The following is a 21,769-nucleotide window of genomic DNA, read 5'->3' as shown; positions in this document are numbered from 1 at the left end:
TTTCTGAGAACAGTGAAACATTTTAGTGTGACATTTATTCAGCCCCAGAGGATTAGTAAGTGTGCAGTTTAGCATTTTAAGTTGACATTGTCATGTAGTAAATATTCAATAAGCATAAAATATGAAGTGATATTTAACAAGACATGTACATGCAATGACTTTGGCAAAGTTTATAGTATATATGTAAATGTGATCATTGACACTGAAGGTCGTTAAAATGGCATGTCCTGTTAAGCAGAGCATTTTGTTGTTCTCCATTGTACAAGCATCTGTAATTGATAGTGTGTAACTCCAGTGTTTTATTTAGAAAATGCTGTTTTATAAGCCGAGATAATACTGGGTAATTGCTAAGGACAGGCACAATGAAAGTCAATGGCGCTCACCAACCAAACTTTAGTTTCCGAACTTGGAACCCGACATTACAGTACAAGTCCTCCTATTGTACTTATAATATAATATAATATAAAGTACATATCATATTATATTAACTATATGTAAGGTTAGATATTGTACTATATACATGTCACTTCTGATTTCAAAGTTCAATTTTCTTAAAAATATGTTATAAAACATTGAAATAACTGGGGTATTTTTAACAGAGTTATTTACTTATGCAAGGATATGGACTTTGCACAATTTAGACTGTCTATAGACCAATGGGTGCTAGTAATTTTATTTATATAGCGCCAACATATTCTGCAGCACTTTACAAATCTGCCCATGAACAGATGATATTAGACATTACAGTTTGCCAAAATAATTAACATATTAAACAATAGGCATGAGGGCCCTGAAATCTGAGATTAATGATTTTATGCAAATGAGCTGTTTTGTGCACTTGGGGTGGGGCAAAGTCTGCTGAATCATCAAACTGTTGTCCATTAAACATTTCAGTCTTTCTGTTCTGGGCGTGAAACCTGGTGGTAACCACAAAATAAAATGGGTGCTGCAATACCCTGAGTAAGAAACTGTTAATTTACATATGTAATAAAAGTTGAAGGGTTTTGCCACTTTCTGACCAATGTTATGGTTTGGATAATAAAAAATATACAATTTTCCAATATACTTTCTGTATCAATTCCTCACGGTTTTCTAGATCTCTGCTTGCTGTCATTCATTCTGTTATTTCTAGAGGATAAAAGTCTGACTATAGTTATGTGATCTACAGTCCATGGTCATGTGATCTACAGTCCATGGTCATGTGATCTACAGTCCATGGTCATGTGATGAACACACAGGTGCACAGCTTATTACCAGGCAGATGTCTGATTACTATGTTGGGACTATAACGAGTGGCACCTGTGTGTAGATCACATGACCATAGACCCTAAATCACATGACCATGACCATGAGGAATTGATACAGAAAGTATATTGGAAAATTGTACAAGATTTTATTATACAAACAAAACCATTTGTTCTGAATATTGGCCAACCCCCTTAAATTTCTCAGCAACAAGCTTGTCATTGCTCATCTAATGAGTAATAGGTATGGATACAGTTCTAATGTTGTCAACATTACATAATGTCAACACATTGTCTCCAGCTAGTGCCCAACATGCAGTTCCCATTGAATGCCAGTTTCATAACACTCATCCATATTGTGCTATCTGCTCAGTTCCCATTGCTAGGTACAAAGCCAACATATATTTATGAGTACAGAGAATCCAAGTGTCAGGAACTTCCAAGTAATCCTAGCCAGTCACTCCCATGACTTATGTACACTATCCTAATATATCTGTCTAAACAAAGACCAGTACAAGAAATAGTGATCAACTAGATAAAAAATAAGACAACAGCTGCCTTTAAAAGAAAATACCTTGGCCTTGGTAGCAGGGGAAGGGATGGTGGGTACTAAAATGTCATGCTAGAATACTTGGATACATAGCCCGAGTGGCGGAACAAAAACTTGCTCCAGGTATAGGAACGTCTAGCTATGACTGTGCATGTTCTTTACTGGATGTCTAAAAAATAAGATAAATGGACATCAAATCAAACAGGAGTTACATAAAAGTAACACAAATCTCGAGAAACAATATAATGCTAACCTTTATGAGTTAAAGCAATAGCCATTGGCTGCCGTTTCGGTTGGTGTACCGTTGGCCATTGTCCTTTCCATAGGCCAATTGCTCAGTGCCATAGGAGATAAATCTTTTTGTCAGAGTCTCTCCGTCTATCAGAATTACCCAGTGTTTTCTCATGTGGATGCCGCACAAAAGCAAAGTATATTTTACAATGATAAGAATGTGACTGATACAATTGTTAGAAGGACAGTGATAACAATTGGTGCAAACAGGTTTTTGGAATAATTGAATAGTTGTTCAGAGGATTTGGTGTTTTTGTAATTCTATATACTATAGGCAACAATATAGCTTTGAATTTGTAAGCATATTATTATCATCAAAAGACATACGGTGGAAAACAATAAAAGCTTGAATGCAAATTTAATACACTGCAAATTCCGGTGATTTCCCCAAAAGCATTAATATAGCTTTCACTTGCTTATGTTGCATTATTGAAAAAAGAAATTATGTTAAGCGCATATTAAAACATATCCCCTGACTGTCTTGCAAATGATCTGTGTCTGAGCTGCTATACTATTTTTAAGTAGGCTTTAAATCTGTAGTATTATTATGTCAGCTGAGTTCACAAATACTTCTCCAGGAGACACTTTTATTGTCACACCATTGTATGTTAACACTATGTAAAAGAAGAAGAAAAATAAGACAATTAATACGTTAGCGGCTAGTCCTGTTTTAGCAATTATCGGATGAATGGAATATTATGTTAAGAATACTTTTTATAGTAATACTATGGCATATTATATAAAAGAAATTTGCAAGATTTTATATACTGCATTAAACCCAGTTTATGCCTAAAGTAGTTTAAAGGGGGATTCCACATCTGACATTTTTCACCTATTCATATTGAATTTCTCTTTCCTGGGGTGGGAGCACAAACCAATCACTAACATAAGAGTTTGTAGCGCCTATATCTCCACTGAGTAGTGAAACCTTCTAACAAAAAAAACTACCAAACAAGAAAACCATCAAGTTTAGTTTACAATCTCCCAAGTGTATGATCGCAATGCTTATTGTGTCATGTAAATGAGCAGAACAATAGGGATAGCTAGGGCTACACAGCGATTCTGGCTATCACCCCCGCTGCCCAATCAAAGATCACCAGGTCACCTCACCTTGCAACTCTTATTGTGCCACGGTCACAACTTCAAGTTGCAAAGAAGTCACGCAATGTTCAACTTTAGGTTGTGCTCGAAGCAACCTGAGATTGCAATGAAACCACATTCACTAGCATAAATAAAGGAATTGCAATGCAAGCCAAAAACTTCATTACAGATGATGGTGTTATTGACTGGAATAACTACTAATGCTATTAATAGAGATGATCAAAGCTCCATTATGAGTTTTCCAGGCTCAGCTAAACCCAAGATTTTTGGATTTTGTCACGCATTATTCATTATTTTATCCTGGAGTCTCATCTGATCATAGAATAATAAATGAAAGTCATGGATGGTGCAGAAAAATAAAAGACAACCCATACTCATACTCACCAGTAGTCACCTCTCCAGATCTTCATTCCCATGCACCCATCACCATCTTCTGATATCCTCTGTGATGACAATTGTCCATAGTCACCATTGATGAATGTGATTGATCCCCAGTAGTCATGTATGGGGAATCAATGGGGCACTACATCATTACCTGATGGATCCTTCATTTAAAGCAGTTCTCCTCTCTGTTGTGTTGGTGATTTGCTTATTGTGCATACATATTTGTGATATAAAACAATCATAATACATATTACATAGAAGTAAACAGCACCCATTGAAATCAGTCGAGTTTACTGCCAGCAATGTAGTATAGAAATAGGAAAATGTAGTATTTACTGGTCATATCCAGATAAATGGCTGTCAATTTAATACAAGGAGCGGCAGAAAATAGTGTAGATCTGTATAAACTCTCATAGAAAATATGTGAAATTTGCCTTTGTGACAAATAATAAAGAGACGTGTGTTTCCATCTACACACTGTTCTGGATTTGTACTATTGTTCTGGATTCGCCACTTGCCTGTGAGTGCAACTGGTCCTTTTTCCTTGGATCTTGTGTCCTGTTTTGTTCATAGAATGGAGACTTTGTCATGTAAATGGCCTGGCTCATAACAGGGGATCCTGATCAGAATCTACATGTCCAAAAATTCTTTTGACCTTTCTTAGATACGCCATTTATAGTCCTATAAGATGTTCCTCTATTATTATGAACCAAAATTGGAAGCATTGCTAAAAGGAGTTTATTACAATAAAAATATATTACATTCCTGACAGCTGGGACCAACACCCATATCAATAATGGCGATGTTAGATCCCTTGGATACAACAGTGTTGTTGATGGATTTTTTTTTCCACTTTACTTCTTATAGTTTTCTTTATAATAGTAGACAATATGACAATCTTATACAACTGAAAAGGATCAAGAGCAACGTGTTCTCCTTGGAAGAAGCATCATTCACTGACATTGATTTTTCATGACTTTCCGCATTGAATGACAATAATTTCTTCATTTCATTGAAATATATTCATTCCAGAAATCTTTCACTCCCCATAACATTTACATTAATGTGTTCACAGTGTCAACTTACCCCTGCAACCATGACCTATCTGTCAAACACAGACTCTTCCTCCCGCAAACTCCTTACGCCTTTGCAAGTTCCTACTGGCATCAAGGTCAAGGAAGAAGGAGATCGCTTTGGTGAACCGCAGGAAATGTTGCCGTCCCAGTATGGCGTTCTGATCTCTCACAATAACATTAGCTTCCTGCTAAAGTCATTTTAACAAGCTGGTGATTGCAATGACATACATTGAAACACAACTCTTCTAAATAAGTTACAATGTAATATGTTTCTCAGTAATTGACAGAAAAGAAATATATGATGATGCATTGATCGCAGATTGGAATTTGACAGATCAGTTAAGAGAGAAAGAAAAGCGCCATGGGAGGTTTGAACCAACAGCATATGGCTTTATTATAATATGAGATTCTCAAACATAAAAACACACTCGGAGGTCTGAATTAAAAAGTGATTAGTAGAATTTGTTTTTTTTCCTTTGTTGTTTTGTGTTTATTTCGAGATGCAATCGCTATTAATACTGACGACATTTTCATGTGAAGTTAGACAGTGGTGACAATTTATAGAGTATGGTTTTCATATGTTATGTCATATTAATAGTATTATTAGACAAATAAGGCTGTCGGTATTTTTCCATTGCAAACTTTGAGTAATAGTTGACGATAAGCGATGAATGCGGTATTAACACAGATGTTATTTGGCCACTGGAATGGAACAACTCCTACTAGCAATGCTATCCGATTAACATAAATAAAAAATAATATCATAACAAGCACAATCTCGCCTAATGTGTATATTAAAAGAAGCATCTGGCTATTAGCAGGGAATTACAAAAAGAACAAAGTGAATTGAGAAATAACAAAGTATTTGCTCACCCGGGCAGAAGAACTTTGTTTTGAGACATTTCATTTGAGATTTCATTTCCGAAATGTAAATTTCCATTTTTAGGGAATGGTCATTCTATTTTTAGCTTTGGAAAAAAAAAAACATGCATTGTTTTCTGTTTATTTTTAAGGCTGATCAAGAAATTTGGAAGTGTAGCTGTTCAGATTGCCTGGCTGAAGGAATTTATGTTGCAGTATTACTTATGAGCAGCAGGTGGCGGTGTACAGCCTTTCTAGCACAGATATTTATATGCCAGAATCTCAATCTTACAGGCGTAGGAATTGTTTATTTGCTATTAACTGCTATGGATATTTTTGACATAATAAAAAATTGGCTAGTAAAAATGAGTATACGGTAATATATATATATATAACAATTTGAATAACAAACAATATAGTTTTGATAAATACAAAAAAAACATCTCTGAGTATCTCATCTCTCAAGTATAAAGTCCTGAATTATCTATTCTTATAGCTTAGAGGAAGAATCATGAAACTGTTTACTGATGGTATACTGATACTTTGCATATACTTTACTGTCTTTACGCTATACTGATCTTGTTTATATTATTATTATTATTATTATTATTATTATTATTATTAATGAGCAAACAGTAAAATGTTCGAGATTCGATATTCGTTTCGAGTAGCCCCTCAATATTCGACTACTCGAATCGAATATCGAACCCTATTATACTCTATGGGGGGAAAATGCTCGTTTCAGGGGTAGGCAACGTTCGATCAAATTATACTTACCAAGTCCACGAGTGAGGGTCGGGCTGGATCCTCCGAGAAGTCTTCTCCATGCAGCGTCCCCGCGGCGTCTTCCGGCGTCCACTACAAGCGGACATGCGCAGTCGGCTCTGCCCAGACCCGATGCATGGCAGAGTGAATGAAGAGCCGGAAGACGCCGCGGGGAAGCTGCACGGAGAAGACTTCTAAAGGTAGGAGAAGAACCAGCGTTGATTGGCCGGCTGTATAGCATTCGGCCAATCAATGCTGGTTCTGCATCGAACTTTTACATTCGAATAGCGAGTGGTACTCGATTGAGTATGAATATTTCGAATACCGTAGTATTAGATCGAATACCTACTCGATCGAATACTACTCGCTCATCTCTAATTATTATTATTATTATTATTATTATTATTATTATTATTAGGTACCTAAGTTTATACAAAAAGTTGAAATATGTGGAGGGACTTGCTGGGCAGCTATCATACATGGTGGCAGTTTATCTGCTGTTTAATAGCAAAAAGTAGCTGAGAAAGTCCAAGTGACATCACATATGAGGTCCAGGAACACTGAACACACTTGCAAATACATGGGTACCTCCATTCTACCATCTACCATGCAGGCATGACAAAGGAAGAGAGCAATCTATGAGCACAGTTAGGAAAGCTGATTGCTGTCTGTGAATAATATCCCATCCAACACAAGCATGCATAAGTAAATACATGTACATGGTAGACATTTTTTACATTGTAAACAGATTTGCAGAATGTTCAGTCCTTTGCATAAAGCAGTTTGCAGACATGTGAGGCTATGAGGAAAATCAGCCCCTCCCATCTGTATTTACTGTGTGAACAGACCACTCCCTCCCCCTTCCACTCACTGGGGATTCACTCTATGTATTAATACAAAATGAGAAGATTGTGAAAAACAGACATGTTTCCCCTTCTTTTTTGTTCATATTATTCAGTATATACATAAAAAAATAAAATGAAAATATCCACATATGTAAACGAAAAAAAAGAGGCAAAAATTATTTCAATAATCCAAATTAAAAAAGTGTTATAGCCCTGGTCATGCACCAGGAAAATGGCCTGGTCCTGAAGTGGTTCAGATCAGGAGATGGGCATCAAGGATGAAACCTTTTTGGGCAGTGGCATGATCATGCAGTTACCTTTCTCACATTATAAGGCATTTTTCATGGACAATGTATCCATATGTATCTATATAATTAAATGTATTTATTCAGACATCAGTTTTTTTAGGGATTGTACATACGGTATAAGACTATGGAAGCAGAATGCTGATTGAAGTTACAGCCGAGCTCCGGTAAGTGCAACTTCCACTTCACAGATCAGTGATGTCACATTTATTTGTCAACTCAGGCCTGGTTCATACCTGCATTCAGTATTCTTTTCGGGGAGTTCGCTTAGGGACCACCCAAATGGAATATTGAACACATTAAAAACCGCTTAGCAGAGAAACCACATGGATGCCGTAGACTAAAATGGGGTCCGTGTGTTTTTCACGCGGTGTCTGTACTAGCCATGCAGAGAGAAAAGTGCTGCTTGAAATACTTTTCACTCTGCGTGATTTGTGCGGACATCACTCGGAAAACTTACGGACCCCATTATAGTCTATGGGGTCCATGTGGTTTCTCTGCTAACCTCTTTTTAATGAGTTTGGTATTCCGTTCGGGGGTTCCCCAAGCAGATTTCCCGGGCGGAATACCGAATGCAGATGTGAACCGGGCCTCAGTAAAACACAAGTGATTGGGACTCAGTTGCAATATCAAGCATAGCCACTGTACACTATATAAATGTGTGCTTGGCGAGCACTGAAGATGCCGCAGTATTATGATCTCTGCATACAGGTGATTGGTGGAATGCCGCTGCCGGACCTCCATCTATCTGATATTGATGAACTAACTTTAGGATACATTGTCAATGTTGGTCTCTGAACACCTCTTTAATAGAACTTCCTATGTCAGTCTTAACTGTGTATATGAAGGAAATGAGTCTCTGGCACATTTGCCCTGATTTTTTTTAGCAACTCATGGGGATTTTCGTGTGGATTTATGGTGGGTTTAAATTGTTAACTATGGCAGTATGCTTCTTACACATGTGAATTACTCTTGGAATAGCAATTTTAAGATTTACAGTTATTTTAGTGCTATGCATTGCAAATCTCTGAGCCTCAGTTTTTTTTTAAACAACATAATGAACAAGCTCATATTTCCCCAATGATCTTTTCCTAGATGGAGATTGGGTTGTAAAAAGCCCAACTGTATATCTTGTACTGTAAATTGCGATGGATTTGTGATGAAATTCATACAACAATGTCCATGGAACTCCATCTTGTCTCCTCTATGAAGGTTTTAGGGGAATAGGTGAAACACAATAGCATTAGTAGCTGAACACTATAAGTCCATGGAGTAAAATAGAGCATAATTGATTTAAGTGGTCATTTCTAATATCCTTGGTAGTTAATGTGGTGTTGATGTTCTTTGTGTCCACCAGAGTAAATGAATCCCATCCTCCTTCTATATAGAACCTTAGAACTCATGCACACGGCCATATTACAACACCTTTTTTGTACGGAGCCTTTGTAGGAGCCATAGAAGTGTGTGAGCCCACTCAAAATTTGTGGAAAGTCTCAGGTGGACTTGGAGCTGAAGAACAGTTCACAAGGATCTAACAAGCTTTGTCGGAAGCTCACAGGGTGGGGCTGGTGGTACTGGTGGAAGTAGCAGACATGTTTCTGCTGCAGGCAGCAGCAACTACATGCAGTCATCTCTCATGTGGTTATTTTTTTATACATTGCCAAACAATAAATCCCTGGCAATGTGCAAAATCTGCAAGCAGAAACTTAATTGTGACTATGCAAAAACTAATGTAGGAATGAAATTATTATGTACTGTTGGCTGTGCAGCTATTCAAGTGGCTGGTTTCCTGGAGTGGGAAGAAAAAAACAGGGTCCACTCCATATAGCAGGGTAGTCCAGGGTTTGGTTCCATTAGGCATCAGTTGGCAGGACTCCTGAAGAAAGGAGATCATCAGCGAGACATGGATGACTTTGAGGATGACAGACTGAGTCAAGGGCATGAAGAGCTGCACCCACAAGTTCTGATATGAACGTTGTTTTTGTTTTGAGGTTCTAGGCCTACACCCTGATAGTAAGGCACACTATGCTGTGTTTTATTCTTAGATCTATTTTGTGAACCTGTGTTGAATCTCTGCATGCTATGGCTGAATAAAGCTGCTGAAATCAGTTTTGAACCTGAAGTGAATGTTTGGAACTAAAGTTCTTGGATGTGATAACCATCTTAGGCTGGAGCTGACAATCCTGTGAGCTAAAATAACCTCTGAGTTGTCACAGTACTCACATGAAGAGCCGTGATTTTCTTATTTAGAAAAATAGACTTGACAGTGGCAATGGCACAGCACTGGCAGGGGAAGTGAGAAAGGCTGTTTCTTCTCCTGCCTATGAACTTCCTTGTAGGCAGGCCACATACACACCTAGCACAGAGTCGTTGCATGCGCTCAACCTCAACCTCATTAGCACAATTAATTATCTAGGAAAACTGTCTCTTCTTTATACCATCATGTGTTGGAGACTATGGGCCTTTCCATGCGTATGTCAGTCTGGGGAGACATGTACACTACCGTGAACACATAGAGTTTTGAGCATCAGCAGCCACAGTCCAGAATTACAGCAAGGCTAGGTACTAGTTCCACCCTGATTGTGTAGGCCCAGTTCCAAAACCAGGCAGGGCCCACCCACCTATTCTGGTTCTTCCTGTCTAGACCATTTCCTGCAACCATCTTCAACAGTGAAAGCCATTGCTTTCACTCTGCCTCCCCCTTCATTATCCCTGCTGGATGACTCCTTGCCAACTTCAACTGATCTCCATTGCCTCCGACACTGGCACCAATATTGATGTTTCGCTGCTGTTAAAAAATTAATATTTTTTCCTGTATGGCACATGTACTTAATCTGGTGGTTTGCCACTTTATTACGCTGCTCTTCATGGCCAGAAAAATCCCTGTGCCATTCTTACATTGATAAAAACACCTTTCTCGATTTGCAGTGATAACAGTCTGTCATTGTGCTGTTTTTGCGATGTTCCAACTCATTGTAGCTCCACCTCAAACATGCTGGAGCTTCTGTGTGTGCAACTTAAAGGCAGTAAGTGATGATTGCATGCAGCAGCCCACAAGGACAATGTGTTACTTAGAAGTCCTTTGAAAAAGCCATAACATTTGTCATTAGGGGTGACTACAGCATCACTGATGGGATCCCTCTACATTATATCTTACCAGAAGCCCTTACACTCATGCAATGAGGAATGGAAGAGAAGGAACAGTTTCCAACTCTTAGTCAAAGTCCTCACCGTTTGTTGATTGAAGACGATGAGGATCCGTGTCAGGGTCATGATGAAGGAACTGCGACTCCTAAACTGGAAGAGGAGAAGGAGGAAGAAGACTCCCTTGAATGCAGAGGGGGCCCTTTATAAGTCACAGGTACAGTTAGGAGAAGAGGATGACCTTTATTTGTTTCAAGATGATGATGACAACCACACTGGCGAAGAACATCAACCATGGCTGGCCTGTGGCGTTGTAACACTTTAAAGGACAAAACTGTCCAAAGGTAGCATGGAAAAAATGATTTTGTCAAAATGAATCAGGCATGGATCTCTGAGAATGTTCAAACTCTTTCTGCTGATGCCTCTGAATAGTGGGGTCACCTTCTCTCTTTATCGTCATCTTCCATTTACTTTACTGATGCTGGTGCCATCTGCGATTTGTAAACATCTACAATCATTGCCTCCACTCAGCCAGGAATGTCCTTTAGCCCAGTCAATCATATTGTGCCCTTCCACACTGTCACACATGTTGCCAGAGCTACCACCACTGCCCCTACCAACACTGCCCCACAGCTACCTCCACTGTTGACCATTGAGGCCAATCAGTGACCTTAGGGGATGTCACAGGTAGTGATGTCCCATGTCTTTCACTGAGGCCAATGACTGACCTTAGAAGTCACATTTTGTGAGGACACCAGCAGAAAACACCAGAGCACCAACACCAGATTGCGCTGGGAGACACCAGGGACAGGTAAAAATGTTTTTTTTTTTTGTTTTTTTGTTTTTTTTTTTCACCTTCCCCGACCTATTATAAATATATAGGGTCAACCCCTTTTATACACTTTAAATCCTACTAACAAATTATCCCTGCAGTCCTCGTTCCTTTCCTTAAGTGATTCAGCAACATTAAATAAAACTAACCAAGTAGTATTTCCACTGCCACAGGTCAAACAGTAACCAACAGCAACAACAAGAACACAACAGACCCTAAATAGTAGGGATCATAACAGGTAAATATTTTATATGAGCCCTTTTTAACCCCATTACTGCTTTCCCCTATGAATCCCTAAATTGCATCATAAAAGTTTTTGCTATTTTTACACCTATAACATATATAATGTATAGGATAAAAATTGTAAATATACCAATAAGACATAGACTCTAGAGGTAAGATATTGCCAAAGTCACCTCCAAATGAAATTGTCTTATTGTGGACCCCTAGGCTCATTATGGTGTTGGAGCTCGGGACCACTGAAGAACATAAAGAAGCAGATTGCTAAACTATGAAGTACAGTATGGGAAGATTATGCAAATCTGACTTCCATGATGTAATTAGGAAGTCAGTGCCTCAGTCATGCACACCAATAGAGGGCGCTCACTAAGGATGTGCAAGTCTATCTTCCATGCAACCCAATAGAGGGCGCTCCCTTTAACATCATGCCGACCTTCTCAGAGGCCTTTGTTTGCAATGATGTTGGGATTTTACCAGGTAGTCTCTCAGCCAAGGACAGCTGTTTCGATGTAATTGCATCTCGTCAGCTTGGCGCAGAGATGAGAGGCTTCTAGACAGGGTTGGGGGGATATGACTGAGGCACTGACTTCCTAATTACATCATGGAAGTCAGATTTGCATATTCTTCCCATGTTCCTTTGCACAGTGGAGTGCTCATGGCTTAATAAGACTCCACACACCTAAATGGTGGTCTCTCCCTATGGACTGATGATATCCTCCCAACCCTATGAATAGAGTAATAATAGAATAATAGGAACAGGCAGATCAAAGAAATAATGCAGAAATGGCAATAAGAGCCTATTATAAAGAATACTTTCTATAAAATGTGACTGAATTGAAAGTCACATACTGTACAATGTATGTAAATACGGGTCCAATAACATTGATAGAACATAACAGTTTGTCCTTACATTGCATTTTATATTATGCATGGTTTTTAGGTTGGTAAGTCCTTTGTATTTGAGAATTTTGAGTAAGCCTTTTCTTTATCATTGTCATTGTAAATGAAGCAGAGGACAATAGTCTCCAAACAGTGAAATAGGTAATCCATAGCAACATAAACACAGCTTTATGCATTCTTAAACATTAACAAACAGTGGCCTTGCCAGATTTTACATTCTCTCTTTCAATGGTCCACACAAATAGAACAATGTTAATCCTATCTCATCTCTTGGATTTGGGGTATATGAATGAAAAATTGAATTGACGACATCTGAACATGACCATATTCCTAATTCATGAATAAGTATTAACATTATTTAATGTCATTGAAGATTTGTTCCGTCTTACTTTGAAATTAAAATTAACCTTCATCGTCTTAACACAATTCTAGTTAAGGGTTTGTAGAGAGCTTTTTAATAGCATTAACAATTTTAATGTTTATGTAGAATTTTTGATATGTACAAAATAATATTGTATAATATTATACTATATCTTATTGAACACTAGGTAAATAAAAGCCAGTCATTTTGCAGACTATAATAAATGGTTTTCTAGCAACCTAAGGTTCCAAGTAAGTAAACAGTGGTTACTAAAGAAACATACACAATGATCCCCTGCCATTGCTAGAGATGAAAATTGTTTGCCTGAATTTTTAATAGCTAAAAAAGCGGAATTTCCGTACCAGATTCCAAACGTGCTAAGTGGTATTTTTTGCCCCTGTTCACTACAATAGCAGTTATGAGACTTTTTTTGCACTAGGAAAAAAATAATTAGAGGAAAAAAAATTAGCGTCTAACGCCCATTGGAGTCAATGGAGACTGATTAAGGTACAACAGCAATAGGGAGTGTGCAGAGGAAAATAGTGAATCTGCAAGTGTTCCATGCAGATTCTGCTATGAAGACTTTTGTGCTTTAGTACAGAATTCACCTCTTCTTTTTCCTTTTTTTTAATGTAGATTGTGAGCCCCATATGGGGATCACAATGTACTTTTTTTCCCTATCAATATGTCTTTGTAGAATGGGAGGAAATCCACACAAACATGGGGAAAACATACAAACGCCTTGCAGATGTTGTTCCTGGCAGGATTCAAACCCAGGACTCCAGAGCTGCAAGGCAGCAGTGCTAACCATGCTAGCCACCATGTTGCCCCTACAGAATTCACCTCTATTAAACACTGTCTACCAATAAGTATTTGGACACATGCAAATGAACATATCTGCGTTCGTGATGTACGTCATGCCTTCCGCCGTTAAATAGGAAACAGCATTGGCATTACTCACATGTAAGATCCCATGAAGTGCAGAGTTGTCTGATTTCGAGAAAGGGGTAATTGTGGGGTACCACAGAAATGGGTAATCCTAAAGGGACATAGCAAGCAAATTGAAATACCTCAAATTGACATTCGCCTATGTGATTACAAAGTGGAAGTTGAATGGTGATTGTCGGAATGTGCCCCGAGTCGGCAGACCCCCAAAACTGGGAGATAGAGGTTGATGAGTGCTGGCCAGAGAAACCGCACCATACTGATGGTTCACATACACCAGGAGTTTCAACAGGCATCCGAGAGTATTGTGTCGATCAACACCATCAGTAAGGAAGCATCTGCTGGGTTCTACCAACTAATGAATATTAATAAATGTTGTTTTTCTATTCTACCACAGGTGTCCAAATACTTATTGGTAGACAGTGTATTTAAAGCAGTGAAAATCTGCAACAAATCTACCGAATGCCCAGGCTGTGAAGTTCAAGATTTGCTTCAGCCCCCTGGAAAATGCAACATGCCCAAAAGGTTTCCAAAATCTCATCCATTTGCTTTACTTCATAATCCAAATTTGCAACTAAAAACCACAACAAATCTACTATACCACGTCTGAGTTCACCCTTATAGACATAGCTTTTTAACACTCTCCCACACACAGTGATTGACATATCATATCAAACTATATATTATGGGGAACAAGGTTTCACATCTCTCTTTCAGGTATGGCAGCATAAATAATCTTACAGGTTTGCTTAAAATGTTTGCCAAGGTATGGGATAGTCCTATAATGTCCTTTATGATTTTGCTGATGTTTCTGAGTGTGAGAGAGAGTTAGATGAGCAGATTTTCCTTTATATTCTGCATATTGTTTATGGCAAACATCACAGCAATTAATCTCCAAACACCATCTCAGAGACAACTGGAAATAAGAGAGGGAAAAACTGCTACAAAATGCAATGATATAATGGTCAGAAACAGTGTTACTTCTCATGTACACCCCTTGCACTACTGAAGTATACAAGCCTATTTACATTACATAATAGACCACCCTCTCAGAATGTAACAGTTGAATATTTACATAAATTTGTAGGGAAAATTTATGACCTTAAGGACAATTTTGGGCCTTACACAACATTGTTTCCCCATTTTTCCATTGTTACATCCTGATAAGTTATTCTAATTGTATTCTAAAAGTTACACCTTTTTTATTTTTCTATGACATCATTTTGGGATGTCTATAATTTATTGAGCATATTTTGCAGAGATTGAATCTAACTAATTCTGACATAATATTTTTAAGTTTAAATTTTGCGCACACCGTACAGCTGGATAAATATTTGCCTTTATACTGTGGTCAGTGCGACTATAGAAAAAAAAAATTGTTTTTGCCTCTTCTTCTAAAAGTCATATATTTTTCTACTGATACAACTAGATAAGGGATTATTTTTTACTGGTACTGATCTGATCAGCTTTTTTTTTCCACACAAATATTCAACTTTATAGGCACAAGGTGACCCAAAACCGGTACTCACAGGGTGAGATAAATGAGCCGTTGGTTGTTATGCACATAGAAATACCAAATGTGTGCTGTATTTTGTATTACATTTTTTACATTCTAAAATTTTTTATTTTTTTTTAAAATGGGGATTTTTCTTTTGATTTTTAATACTTTTTAACTTTTTTTTTATTCCCACAAGAAGACTAGACCATTCCTGATAACGGTTACAACAAACAGTCAGTCTATTAGGTTCAACCCGGCTGCCATGGAGACACATCAGCACCATCCAACCACAGGGGAGGCTATTCAGGGAAAGTAAGTGATTGGAACCACTTGGATGTGGGCAAACATTAGCCTCAGTGGTCTTGTATTATACATGTGATCATCCCCATTGTGGCCATTGATTTGCAGTAATCACATGGATGTATAGCATGTCACTGCTGCTTCAAAATCAATAACAAATGGTGGTGTCTAATGGTGTAATTAATCTTATGTCACAACTTATTTTATGGCATTACTTTGACCATAGTTTTCAGATCTTGAAAAAACATCTTTAAAGGGGTTGTCTGGGATAAAATTAAATCCCTACACTAATCTATAAACTCTCCCCCCATCTATTTTCTACATAACATAATTTGTCAAAAAATGGATATTTACCCAAATACCTGGGCCAGTCTTGTGACCACCCCCAGGGACTTTTTCTGGTTATTCGGTGATGATCCATTTCTGGAGACAGAACGTCACTACTACTCTCCCCCTCCCCCATCCACTCCACCATACTTACTTCTCTTCCTTTCAGGCTTCTTCTTGTGGGATGGCTCTTCCCTGTTTTCTGACTGCTGGCTCATGCTATAGACCCAATGCTGCTCTGTGCAGCCAAAAATCTACTTCTTCCGTGTAGGTGTGGGAGCAGCATCAGAGACCTGTACAGTAGAGATGGATCATCGGCTGCAGGGATGCGCTGGGTTATAGCACGAGCTAAAAGAAAGAAGACCCATCCTGCAGAAGGAAGACTGCAAGGAAGAGAGGTAAGTATGACAATGGGGGGCTGAGTTAGTTGGGAAGAGCTAGTAGTGGGCGGGATAGCTAGAGAGACAATTAGGAAGGAAGGCTAGAGGAAGAGGGGAGTGAGGTGAGAGGGGTTAGGGTGAAAGTTACACAGCAGGAAGCTGAATCTTGTAAACAAATGTAGGATACCAGGAGCTCCTAGAGATACGTAGAAATCACTCAAAACATTGCAAAAGATATTTGGGTGCATGTTTTAACCCATTAATAGCACTAACAGACCTTTTTAAAAAAAAAAAAAAAAAAAAAACTTTTTTGCCTGGCATACGCCTTTAATGACTTTACTTGTATTAAAAAGATATCCAGGGTAAGTTAAACAGGTTGAAATATCACGCCCTTTCCAAGAGCATGGGGCACTTTTCATAAGTACGGAAAAATGTTTAAGTAACCATTTTTTCACTTAAAATGCTAACTGGTTCACTGGAGTGGACATACTGGTTTTTCTCCTCTCTGAATTGCTCTGTAAAAAGTAATTTACACTGAAAAATTGTCTTCCTTGGCATTACTAGAGAATATGGGCACATATGGGTTATCAATTATTAAATGAAAAATACATCAGAGTAAAATACAAATGGACACAAATTGAGGAAATAGCAAAATGTGGTCTTCATGTCCAAATAAGTGGTTATCAACATCCCTGCAGTATGTCAGCATTCTAATAATTGTAATCTACTATGCCCCCTGTGTAACAAATATAATTATCTTAACAGCTTTTCTACTCAGGCTCTATGCATTTCCATTACAAAGTCAGCATCTTTTAATTAGCATGATGTAATAAATTAGCAGTTTTAAAGTCTGTTGAAAAGTCCCCATTTTCTCATCTATTTAATCCTCTGATGTTGCTGAAGCAATGTGTTCCCTTAACTTTTATGAAAAAGTGCTGATACTCTTTTCAGTTCATGACACACATTGTCATGCAAGTCTTCAACTTTAGAGTTTAGGTCATATATTTTGCCTATTTTTTTCAGAATTCTATCAGACCTTGAACTTTTCCCTTTGTCTCATTTTAGGTATGTATTTTTCTAATTTTGCTGAAGAAATATGTCCTCTTAATGAGTTTTCCCCACCAAACACATTAATGATGCTCCTCTATCGAGAGGATTGTGTCTACTAGAATTGGATGAAAAAGTCTGGGTCTGGGTGTCTGACAAGTGATAGATCATAGACAGTTCCTATATCCATGGTCAGATTCATTGGCAAACTGTAAGGATTGTCACCACTAAGATGGTTAAATCCGTAAAATTCTGCAAAAATTGTAATAATTGATATTTGTAAAATGCTTAACTTTTAATTGTCTACAAATTTAAATATGGTTATGTTCATGGGAAAACTCTTTCAATGAAATTGATGAAAGCGAAAGCTGAGCACATCTAGAAATAAATATAGACGATGTAAAATCTCAAGGCACTTCTTAAAAAATAACATACTGTATTATGTTATAAAACAAAGTAGTATTACCCTCAATTTTAGGCCATTAATATGTCACAGCATCATGTTCTCTTTAGAGCCCCACTCATGACCAACAAAACTATTATCGCTGTTGGAGGGAAAAAGCTATCAGTGTTGATTTACACAAGTAGCAGGAGGTAACATGGTCAAAACTAGAAAAGGAGATAGCATGGAACAAACCTGATGTTCCTGTTTATTCAGGAAATTATAAACACATTTGGTAAATGAAAAAGATACAAGACATTACTTCATTACTGAAATTAGGAACTCGAACCATTTTAGAGGTAATGCCAAAGGAGAGCAGCAGCAGAAAATACAAGGAGGTTTAGGTGTTTTTAGAGTTATATTCTACTAAATTCACTTCTTTCATGACATAAGTATTGTCATTTGAATCTAATTCCATTTTGCCCCTTTATTAACAATTCTACAGATTTATTAGGACAAATTCTATTAATGGATACCTGTCGTGTTGCATATGTGTCCTACCTGTGGGCAGTTATGACAGTATCTCTAGAGCAAATATCAGAAATTGTAGGGCAAAAGAGAGAAGTAGAACAAACTTTTTAAATCTCACACAGAGAGATAGATCCCAGGCACCCAAAATGCCTTCACCAACCCCAACCACGAAGCCAGATTAACGTGCTGAATTTGGGGCACAAGTAATCACCACAGAAACAGGTATAAGAAACAAATGCTCCACAAACTGGAGTCTAACCAGAACCCATGACAAATTCATAAAGCAGATCAAAACCGGGGAGATAAATCTGAAGAATGAACATGTTCCAGCTAAAAGTAAGTCTGAGAGGTAAAGTCAAAGCCAGAATCAGAAGACAAGCAGATTTCCAGTAACAGGCCACATATCGATAATAAAGAAGTCCAGCACAAAGAATCAGGGTATAAATGTCTCACTAAAGCAGGTGAAACCAACCAAATAACAGGCACCTGGATGAGCAGGCAAAAGGTTAAATATCCCTCCTCAGTTGCTAATTGGATCAGCATAGGAGAAAAAAATGCAAAAGCTTTATAAGTTGGCATGGTAACCTTAAAGCAACAGCAGCTAAACTGAGATTCCTAACAGCAGTATCGTATAGAATAGATCAAGAAAATTTGATCAGTTTGATACACATATTTGTAGATATGGCTGGATCCAGGTTTGTGTGGGCCCTTGGTCGACAGGGCCCTAGTGGTCCCTTTTGGGGTAAGTCATGCACACTGCAGCAAGAAAACAATCGAAATTGGGTGTTTTTTGCTGAGGGAGATCTACTAGATACAACCTGTTCGGACATCAGAAAGTAAAGAGGAATTTGAGGCAGACATCTGCCTTGGATTCTTCTTTGTTTTCTGTCTTCAGCTCAAGGTGCAGAACATCAGCATTCTGTTGCGGTATCCACAACTGATTAGGTGCAACGAATAAGTCTAACCAGTAAAGAGTCTCAAGCCGCAGCCTCTGAATCAGCTGCAGAATCTGCAGCAAGATGCAGCAGGATGCTTTTTTTTCCAGATTCCTGGTCCACAGTGGCCCCACACAACATTATATGCCCACAGTGACCCCCACACAGCATTATATGCTCCATAGTGGCCCCCACACAGTATTATGGGCTTTAGAGTGGCCCCGAAACAGTATTATGTCCTCAGTGGTCCCCGCATAGTATTATATGCTCCGCAGTAGCCCCCACACAGTATTATATGCTCCACAGTGGCCCCCCTCCCCACAGTATTATATGTTTCAGAGTGGCCCTCACACAGTATTATATGCTTCAGAGTGGCCCCAACACAGTATTATATGCTCCCACAAGCACCTTTCCCCCTGGAGCTGGTGCTATTATTATTCTGAGTTCCTGGTGGCATAGTTTGTTTCTGATGGTAGCCTTTGTTACGTTGGTCCCAGCTCTCTGCAGGTCTTTCACTAGGTCCCCCCTGTGTGGTTCTAGGATTTTTGTTCACCATTCTTGTGATCATTTTGACCCCACGGGGAGCCTAAGATTGAGGGAGATTATCAGTGGTCTTGTATGTCTTCCATTTTCTAATTATTGCTCCCACAGTTGATTTCTTCACACCAAGCTGCTTGCTTATTGCAGATTCAGTCTTCCTAGCCTGGTGCAGGGCTATATACATTTTATTTCTGGTGTCCTTCGCCAGATCTTTGGTCTTCACCATAGTAGAGTTTGGAGTGTGACTGTTTGAGGTTGTGGATGGGTGTCTTTTACACTGATAAAAAGTTCAAACAGGAGCCATTACTACAGGTAATGAGTGGAGGACAGAGGAGCATCTTAAAGAAGAAGTTACAGGTCTGTGAGAGCCAGAAATCTTGCTTGTTTGTTGTGACAAAAATCTAAAACCTAACTTTTATTGATATACCATTAAAATATGTAATACAAGGGGAGCAGTGTCCAGCCCCTATGTAGAGAATAATATTTGTTAAAAATTGGTGCCCACACCCCACTCCTGTGTCTGAACACCAACTAATGCACAAGTGTCCTATAAGCTGTGATATAGCTGCCACAATATAATGTAGCTGCCTCAACACACAAGTACCCTACAAACTGTGATGTAGCTGTCACAATATAACAGTATAGTAGCAAACCACAAACATTATGTAGGGGGACAAAATTGTCTAGTCCACCACCTACACAGTTTGGATCAACGGGATTGAGCTGCGACTTTTGTATTTAGAGCAGCATCAGCTCAGATGATAGTTGATCCGCTAATAGTAACACAGCAGAGTCTAGTTATGATCCCATTGACTCAACCCTAATAGGAACAATATCGGGCAATGAGGGCTGAGCGCCTAGATAATGCACTCACACCATGTTCCATTTCATATAACGTCTTGATGCATTTCGTTAAATATATAACTCATCAGGAGACTGATACACCTTCAGTCTGTGGTGTGTGATATCTAAGCTAAATCCTATAGCGGTGTGAAGTGAAAACCACAGTTCCCGGGACCTTGATGGTGGGTCCTGGTAGTTCATAGAGGCCAACTATGAAACCTCCATAAATGACACCATTTTATAAACTAGACCCCTGAAGGTATTCATTGAGGGGTATAGTGAGTACTTTGACCCCATAAGTTTTGAGAAAATTTGCATCAAACAAAAAAAATTCATATTTTTTTACACAAAAGTGTCATTTTATAGGCAGTTTTTTTGCACATAACACATGAAAATGAAGAAAAACACCCTAAAATAGATGACCCCATTTTTCCCATGTTCAAAAATGTACACTTTGTGGCCCTAATCCTATGTACGGACGCACAGTAGGGCCCAAAAATAAGGGAGCACCAACTGGATTTCAAGACACAATTTTTGCTTCTAAATGTTTCAGACATTCAAACAAGATTTGAGTTACCAAAACAATTGAAAACCCCAATAAATGACACCATTTTATAAACTAGACCCCTTGAGGTATTCATTGAGGGGTATAGTGAGCATTTTGACCCCATAGGTTTTAAAAGAATTTGTGTCAAACAAAAAATTCTCATATTTTTTACTCAAAAGAGTCATTTTAAAGGCAGTTTTTTTGCACACAAGGCATTTTAGTATTTGGAGCACAATTTGGTTTTTGGACGTCACTTTTGCAAAGCCCCTGAATTGCCAATAAAGTGGAATCCGCAGACATGTCACGCCATTTTGGACACTAGCCCACTGATGGGAATTATCAAGTGTCGTAGCGAGTGTTTTTAACCCCTGAGTGTTGCATTTATTAGTTTCCAGAAAGGAAATCGCAGCTGGTAATGAGAAGTTAAAAATGACATTTTTCCAGAGATTCGCCATTTTAGTTCCCGATATGTTGTGCCCAACTTATGTCAGCAGAGAACAAAAACTGGTAACTGGTATCCTGGGCACAACAGCTTTTAGAGCGTTCATCTCTGATAAAAGTTGAGCACAATATATTATGCACTCAAATGACGTAT

Source organism: Leptodactylus fuscus, chromosome 1, assembly GCF_031893055.1.
Source record: "Leptodactylus fuscus isolate aLepFus1 chromosome 1, aLepFus1.hap2, whole genome shotgun sequence".
In the NCBI taxonomy this organism is placed as follows: Eukaryota; Metazoa; Chordata; class Amphibia; order Anura; family Leptodactylidae; genus Leptodactylus; species Leptodactylus fuscus.
Note: the sequence above shows the minus strand (reverse complement) of the source record.